The following is an 8,763-nucleotide window of genomic DNA, read 5'->3' on the forward strand; positions in this document are numbered from 1 at the left end:
CCTTCCTTCCTTCCTTCCTTCCTTCCTTCCTTCCTTCCTTCCTTCCTTCCTTCCTTTCCTCTTCTTCCTCCCCCTTCCTTTCCTTTCCTTATTTCTTTTGAAATGGCGAGTCAAAATCCATGGAATGCTTTACCACACGTACAGTGACCGGGTTTTCTGGATGTAATACACTGGGTGCGGCTGGACAGAGGCAGACGACACTTCGCTCCAAAATGCAGGCACAGCATAGTTGCCTGGATCCCATCCCTAGCTTGGCCAGTAGACGCTCGTCAACAGAGCCACTGGGAAGCTACCACGGCCGCATAGAAGAAAAGCTGTCTGCTAGAAAGAAGAGCTCTTGCCCAGGTGCCCTAGGACCCAAGGTGGGGTGCAAACCGCACACAGAGTCGGTGGTTCTGTCAGCTGGGCCTGGTCTTTCTCATGGGAGCGCATGTAATTCCCGTTGTTCCCAGTCTAAAGTTATGTTGGATGAGGGACTTTTTCCTTCTTAGTCCTCTCCTGTTTGGAAACGGCTGAGGGCCATGCAGGAGGAAGGGCTTTAGAACTCAGGGAATGCTGCCCACGGGTTAGCACAGCTGCGATGGGTACACCTTGGTTGAGGCCGACTCTGACGACTAACATCTCCCGAGGACTCCATGCTGTTAAGGAGTTCTCTGCTTGCTGCCCTCACTTCCCTCTTAACCCAAGAATTGTATGGAAACTCTAAGGGGGCGTCCAGCCCCTCACTTCACTGGGCAGCATCTCTGGCTCTCACAACAATCGTGCTGGATCGCTTTCAGTCATCGCTGCTGGAGTAGATCAATGATTCAATCACCACCCTAGGAAAGGACTTAGAGATGGCGATTGTCCACAATGACCTCTACCCTTAGTAAAACATTTGGAGGGCTGGAGAGATGGCTCAGTGGATAAGAGCACTGACTGCTCTTCCAGAGGTCCTGAGTTCATTTCCCAGCACCCACATGGTGGCTCACAACCTTCTATAATGGGATCTGATGCACTCTTCTGGTGTGTCTGAAGACAGCAACAATGTACTTAACGTATAATAAATAAATAAATCTTAAAAAATAAAAAATAAAAATAAACAAATCAGCCAGGCGGTGGTAGCACACGCCTGTAATCCCAGCACCCTGGGAGGCAGAGGCCTGCGGATTTCTGAGTTTAAGGCCAGCCTGGTTTACAGAGTGAGTTCCAGGACAGCCAGGGCTATACAGAGAAACCCTGTCTCAAAAAAAAAACAAAACAAAAAACAAACAAAAAAAACAAAAACAAAAACAAAAAATCCAAAAAACCAAAACAACAGCAATAACAAAAACCCAAATCTTTAAAAAAAAATTTGGAAAAATAAAACTGTTAGTGAAGCTAGGTTACAATATTTTTGCTACTGAATCTGATGTAGAAAATCTTAGGGAACAATTTGAAGTTCAGAAAGGTACACTTTTTTTTTTTTTTTGGATTTGTTTTTTTTTTTTTTTTTTTTTTTTTTTTGAGACAGGGTTCCTCTGTATAGCCCTGGCTGTCCTGGAACTCACTCTATAGACCAGGCTGGCCTCAAACTCAGAAATCTGCCTGCCTCTGCCTCCCAGGGTGCTGGGATTACAGGCGTGCGCCACCACTGCACGGCTAAAGAGGCACACTCTTAATAGTTAAGCGATTATGGTCAGGGACCAAGAACAGCGGCCACACTGGCTACCTGGACTCTCACTGAAGCTGGGCTGCTGCTGATTGAGTTCTTATACACATTTTGCCCTCGGCTTCCTGATGTGATTTATTAAGAATTGCTGATGAGTAGATGTGCATTCTGAGGATTTAAGGTAGCTATGTCTCATTTTTATATCAAAGTTTAGATTTGTGATTTTTTTTTGATTCTTATGAGATTACTTTTAAAGACAGATAGTACAATAATCAATCCTTTGTTTTTAACTGTACATTGCTGCCTGACAGTAAGAGAAGCTGGCTGAGAAAACTGCCTTGCTTATTTACACTTTGTTAATCTATAACAAGTTGCTTCATTATGAATGCACGTGGGTCCTTGGGAATCATTTGTTTTCTTTGCCAGTACTATGTAATATTATTCCTTGTGAAGTTATTGGGGAACATCATTTTCTCATAGTCATTCACTAGAAGAAAACTAAAATGTAATCACATGGTAATTTTACACTGCTTGAAAGATTTTGCTGAAATGTATAAGACAAGGGAGAAAAAATAAAGTTCTGTATGAATATGTGTAAAGTTTGTATGAAAATGTGTTGGAACTATGCTCCATCCAATAAATCTTTATACATATATGTATGCGTGTATGTATATAAAGCTTGCCTGCCTGTGTGTTGGAGCGTGCTTCATCCAGTTGTGTGTATATGTTTGTATGTGTAAAGTGTGAAATTCTAGGAATCTGTTGGAACTTTGTTCCATACACCCACCAGGTATGTGTGCATATGTGTATGTGTGCATATGTGTATATATACACATATGTGTATATGTGAAATGCTTGGAATGTGTGGATATGTATGTGTTTTTCTGTCTGCCTAAACATATTATTATTTGAATATGCCACTCTAGGCATCCCACCCAGGACAGCCTGTAGCGCAAAGAGAATACTTGACATTGGTCAAGGTGAACTTCTCCCAGCCCTTGTTGAGCATGGATTCCTTCAGGATCCTGCTCCACCTGGGCTGGAGAAGCTCTGAGTAAAGGTTAAGCTCATTGTTCTTCAAGGTCCATGAATTCCTGAATTAAGCAGGTGACCCACCCAGCTGCCCAAGCAGTAGAGTCAAGAACCACCAGATGGCTTCACCGGAACTCAGCCTGGGGGGTCTGGGGGGAAGGGCTTGCCCAAACTGGTAAAAGGTCTGACTGACATTAAAGTTCCAGCAACCCAGTTCGTAGTAGTGGCAGGCAGCTACGGAATACAACATTAAGTGTTAATTCTGACAGTCTTTTAAGATAATACAGATAAAAAGGGTTCTGTTTAATTGACAGGATGATAAACTAGGTGTTATGTCTATCTTATAGTTTATAATTTACAAAATGGTAATAATTATGCTCAATTGATATTTAGAGAAGACCACAGAATGGAGCAGGAGAGGACCTGAGACCACCTATCCTGATACCATGGTAGCTCTCTCACTAAGGGTATATTTCCCAAGAGACTAATTAATCTCTTTGGGACTGTTTTATTTGTAATACAGGAAGCCAAAAAGATTACCCCCTCAGACAAAAGGTAAGAGGCATCTGACAGACCAACACCAGACTCCATTGGCAGGTCTCGAGGGCATGGCAGCCCACGAATTTGACCAAGGTATGTAAGGTTAAGCAGGGACCAGATGAGTCACCTGCAGCTTTTCTAGAGCAGCTCATAGAGGCATTCTGCCAATATACATGCTATGAATGCAGGGGCTCGGAATATAAAGCTACTATGACAATGGCTCTTATAGACAGGGCTAGTAGAAATATCAGGAAAAAGCTTCAGAGGCTAGAGGGATTTGGTGCAGGTTGCTGAGAAGGTCTGTAGAAGGATTTAGTAGTGCAGGTTATTGAGAAAGTCTGTAGAGAGATTTAGTAGTTTGCTGAGACAGGGAGACAGAGGAGAAGAAACAGAGAAAAAGAAAGAAAATGACAGAGAAGGAAGGAAGCTACAGAGAATCCTGGCTGTAATAGTTAGAAAAAGCAGAAAAGGGAGACAGAAAAGGACCAATGTGCATACTATAAGGAAAGAGGCCACTGAGCCAGAGTGTGCCCTAAGAAATAAAAGCCGGGAGCAGGAATTCCCAGGTCTTGGGAAAAGTGCCCCCAAATGGCAAACCCAAGTGTTAGCCCTGGGTGAAGACAGCGACTAGGGGAGATGGATTTCCTGACCACCTCCCCCAACCCAGGATAACAGTGGGAGTGAAAGAGAAACCCACTCAGTTCTTGGTGGACACAGGGGCTCAACACTCGGTCTTCCAAGCCAATGGCGCTGTTTCCAAGAAAAGATCTTGGATCCAAGAAGCCCCTGGCACCAAAATGTATTCATGGACTACCCGAAGAACAGCGGACCTACGGATGGGATGGGTAAGCCCATTCATTTAGGGTCACCCCAGACTGTTCCTACTCTCTGTTGGAGTAAGACATACTCTCCAAAATGGGGAGGGGGACAGATATGCTTCCTGCCCAACGGGCTGCAGCTAACTGGCCCAAAAAGAGAGACTGACCCTTGCTGAAAGTCGCTACAGACCAGAGCAGTTTTCTCCATGATGGAAGCAGGTGCTGCTATGGTGGACAGCACAAATGTCATCTGGGTAGAAGAATCTTTACCCCCTGGCATGTCAATGCAGAAAGTAGAGCTCGTTGCCCTCACCAAGACCTTGGATCTTGGAACCAGCAAGAAAATCAACAGCCACATGGGTAACAGGTATGCCTTTGCCACAGCCCACATCCACAGGGATATATGCCAAGAGGACTGCTCACATCAGAGGAAACCAACAGGAAATCTTGGACCTCTTAGATGTCCTAATGAAGTCAGCCACTGTGAGTATTCACTGCCCAGGATGTCCAAAGGGAAAAGATTCAATGGGCAATAACCAGGCAGAGCAAGTACCTCCAGGAATGGATATGCAGGAGCCTATACTGATTATGGGTCTGTAAGAGACACCCATTGGGAAATGGGACAGAATTAAGAAACAGCCTCACTTTAAAAAAGGACTGAGATTGCTAACCACCCTAACCAACTATTACCGAGAGAGGGTGCACACAAGAAGGGAGAACTATACTCCCCAGAAAGTAAGCCAAAGAGTCACTAGTCCAAATGCACAGATGGACTCATTTAGGGGGATTAAAAAAAACTTTTTCCTGGCAGTTAAGGGACCAAATGTATATATTTATGACTCAGGTTTTAGGCTAGAGAGATAATGGAACAGTGTAAGATATGCCAGCAAGTAAATGCTTATGCAGTAAAGAGTAAACAGGGCAAAAGACCTAGAAGAGAACAGCCTAGAATATATTAAGAGATTTTATAAAAGCTAAGGCAGGAGAATATGGTTATAAAATATCTTCCGGCATTTATAGATACTTTTCTCTAGATGGATTGAAGCAGGAAACAGCTGCCAAGGTTAGAAGAAATTTTCCCCGAGTTTCAGAGTGCTCAAGGTAATTGGATCAGATCATGGTTCTGTTTTTGTTTCTAAGGTAAGTCAGAAATTGACAGAGATATTGGGGACTAATTGGAAACATTATTGGATGTACTGTCCCCAGGGCTCAAGGCAGGTAGAGAGAATAAACAAAACCCTATGAGAGACCTTAACTAAATTGACCTTGGAGACTGGCTCAGGCTGGGTGGTGCCTCTCCCCTCGTTTCTGAAGAGCCCCTACCATTTTAACCTGACCCCCCCTAGAGATCCTCTTTGATACCTCAACTCCTTTGGTGTCCACTGGGCCCTCCCAGGAGGTGTCCCACAATATGAGATTTGTCGTAAATGCTCCAGGCATGCCAGAAACTCCTCACTGCTTCCAGATGGGCACTGGATCTGTATAAGAAGGCTTCAAGAACTGTTGCTGGAACCCTGATGAAAGAAACCCTCACCAAATTGACCACAGAGACTGGTGTTAATGATTAGATAGTTCTCCTACCCTTTGTGCTCTTAAGGCCTTTTTTCTCTAGGCTCAAGACCCTCGAGTGGGTGAGGCAGCAAGCGTGGAAGGCCTACTCAGGAGAAAGAGACTTGCAAGTCGTTTCCAAGTTGGAGGTTCGGTCTACGTTAGACACCACTGCGCAGAATACCTTGAGACTTGATGGAAAGGCTCTTATCCTGTACTCTTGACCACCCTGCTTTCTGCTTTGATGAGACCCTTTGTAACTTTACTCCTTTTGCTTACAATTGGAACCTGTGTGATTAACCGGTTAATAGTTTTTATTAGGGAACGAATAAGTGCTGTGCAGATTCTTATGCTATGCCAACAATATCAGAGATTTAGGGTAGGACAATCCAGAATATATAGAGTCAGAGATTTAGCTTTATAGTTCTAAGATTAGAACTATTAACAAGAGAAGAACTGGGGAATGAAAGGATAAAAAATTATACAGCCTAACTCTAATGACCCCAAGAACTCAGAAGTTTAAAATGCTATCTGGCTTTGTTAGAAACTAGGTAAAAGGTCACATTCCAGAGCCCGCCCTTTGTTGAGACCTAGCAGAAAGGCCTTGAATAGGTGATCCTGGCCCCATAAGGTAACTGGAAATGGGCTAAGCTTATCTTGCTTCTGTAAACTTATGCCATTACCCCTATGCAGGAGTTCACGCAACTATAGACATTCAAGAAAATAGGAAGCTAATTGGTCCACTGAGTGCTGGGCTCTGATAATTTAAACTGATTGGCCTAAAAACTATAGAGTGGTACAAATCATTGGCTCGCATTTCGCGGGCTCTCCATGCTAAGAAATGATTGGTTTGTGATTCGAGGGCTTTGTCATAAACTTATAAAAGCTGTCGCAATTCGGCACTTGTGGTCCACAGTCCTCTAGCCCTGCGCGGTGTATGGCTGTGGAACCCAGAATTCTGGAATAAAGAAATCCTCATGTTATTGCATCGAGACCGTTTCTCGTGAGTCATTTGGGTGTCGCCTTCCGGGGCGTGGGGTGCTGGGGCACCCTCATTTTGGGGGGTCTTACAGTATCCGGACTTTTGTCTGCTGTAGGCCCCCTATCCGGGGTGCATAGACCTGTGTGTTGCATCTCCCCGAGAACAGTCTTGTTGCACAACAACTCTTACTTAAAACAACAACAAAACGAAACAAAACAAAAGTGTGTGACAGGAAGTGAGGTGAGAAACTCTGTGTACTTTACGTTGTGTGGTGTGGTGGAGCATGTCTACCCACATCTGTCTTTTTCGTTTGAAACTCGGGGCGCTGAAGAAGCATCTGTTGGGATTTAACTGTGACTGGGGGTAACTAAAACTGAGCACCCCAGACAGGAAGGACTATCCCCCACCCCACCCAACCGCCCTACACTCAGAGAAGACCTATTGGAGAGAGCTGTGCACTATAAACCAGCCAACTGGGCCCGGAGCCGGCCGCCGTACCTCCCAAGGCCTCAGCCTGATCTCCAAGTAGAGCAGCTGGGGAGGCAGAAAACTTGGAAAGGGGCCTTTGATGTTCATTTCCTGGCAGATGCTCTCCCTGGGGACTGACTGGTGTCTTAACTGATCATAGCCGTGTCCTGTGCTTGGCCAAAGCTGTTTCAGCTGAGGAAAGAACTGACTGGTGTCTTAACTGGTCAGAGCCGTGTCCTGTGGGTGGTCAAAGCTGTTTCAGCTGAGGAAAGAAGAAAGAAAGAAACAAACAAAACGACATGGCGATCCTGGAGACCAGAAGCAGGATCTGTGTCGACTGGATAGCACCAAAACACCATCACCGTGCAGATCCCGCAAAATGACTCGGGTGTTGAGAGAGAGCTGAGCTACATGTCATGGCTGGGTTTGTGCATCAGTTTGATGTCTGCCGGGAGCCAGCCCCAGCAGAGGTGTTTCTTCTTGGTCCTTCTTGAGGCAGAGAAGGGGGGAAGAGTGTCGTCAGGGGCACGACTTTGTGTTACAAACTTCTGGGGTAAGACTTCGTCTCAAGGAAAATTTAGGGTTGCTTGATACCCTGTTTCTTGGTTGTAACTGTTGTTGAAGTACGACATATTGTAAATAAACTCCTTTTGTTTTATTTAAAAAAAAGAAAAGAAAAGAAAAAGAAAAGAGAGAAAGAAAGAAAGAAAGAAAGAAAGAAAGAAAGAAAGAAAGAAAGAAAAGAAACCTTAGTCAGTTTATCCCATACACACAAAGGGTGCTAGAGGTCTCTGTCACTGTGCACGAGTCTCTGTCTCCTGCAGGCCAGGGGAAGGAAAAAGAAAAAAAAAAAAGCCGCCTGTGGGCGTGGCGTATGCAGATGAGATAGCGCAATGGCTGCCGGTGCCGCGGAACCCGACAGGCCGTGTCTCGGGTGGAGTATCCGGCGTGGCACGCGATTGATTTCCTTGAGGGAGAAGCATCGCATCAGAGTTGTGGAGGGCGTGAGGGCGAGGTGGTCGCGCGGTGGGGGAGACCGTGCGTTTGAAAGGAGTGCGTGTGGAGGGAGAGGCTGGTGGCGGGGCGAGCAACTCATACTTACCTGGCAGGGGAGATACCATGATCACGAAGGTGGTTTTCCCAGGGCGAGGCTTATCCATTGCACTCCGGATGTGCTGACCCCTGCGATTTCCCCAAATGCGGGAAACTCGACTGCATAATTTGTGGTAGTGGGGGACTGCGTTCGCGCTCTCCCCTGATTTTTACGGTTCCTAAAGACAAAGCAAATTCGGTGGAGGTTGCTCATGCTATCTATCAGCTCCTTAGTGCTTCCTGCTTTCGTTTTTCCTTCTGTTTCTCTCTAGGTCCTAGGACAGCGCCAAGTCTCTCTCTTTTCTTCCTGTTAATAAATAGCTCCTTTGCTCCAAGCACCAGCGCCCACGTGCCCTTACAATCAGCTCGGGCACCCCAGAGAAAGGAGACGTAGGACTTCTCAGCCAACTTCACCTGGAGGACCCGCAAGCCGGCCAGCAGGGACGAGGGCTTTTCCTCGAAGGGTTTCATCCTCAGCCGATATGCAGGGTACATCTGTGCAGTTCCTCTCTGATCAACCTTCTAATCCAGCACCTCTACTTTTTCTGAGGTCCCCAGGTCAGATGACTGCCACCCAGCCTGACAGTTCCTTCCTTCCTTCCTTCCTTCCTTCCTTCCTTCCTTCCTTCCTTCCTTCCTTCCTTCCTTCCTTC

At 45.7% G+C, this 8,763-nt stretch overlaps 1 non-coding gene across 1 annotated transcript; it reads left to right on the forward strand.

The window, feature by feature from the left end:
* Nucleotides 1-8,112: 8,112 nt before the first annotated feature.
* Nucleotides 8,113-8,276, forward strand: LOC127688094 (U1 spliceosomal RNA). The gene has a single exon (XR_007978553.1). It is a non-coding gene; the product is annotated as a U1 spliceosomal RNA (small nuclear RNA).
* The last annotated feature ends 487 nt before the right edge of the window (nt 8,277-8,763 follow it).

This window comes from Apodemus sylvaticus, chromosome 6, assembly GCF_947179515.1.
Source record: "Apodemus sylvaticus chromosome 6, mApoSyl1.1, whole genome shotgun sequence".
Classification (NCBI taxonomy): domain Eukaryota; kingdom Metazoa; phylum Chordata; class Mammalia; order Rodentia; family Muridae; genus Apodemus; species Apodemus sylvaticus.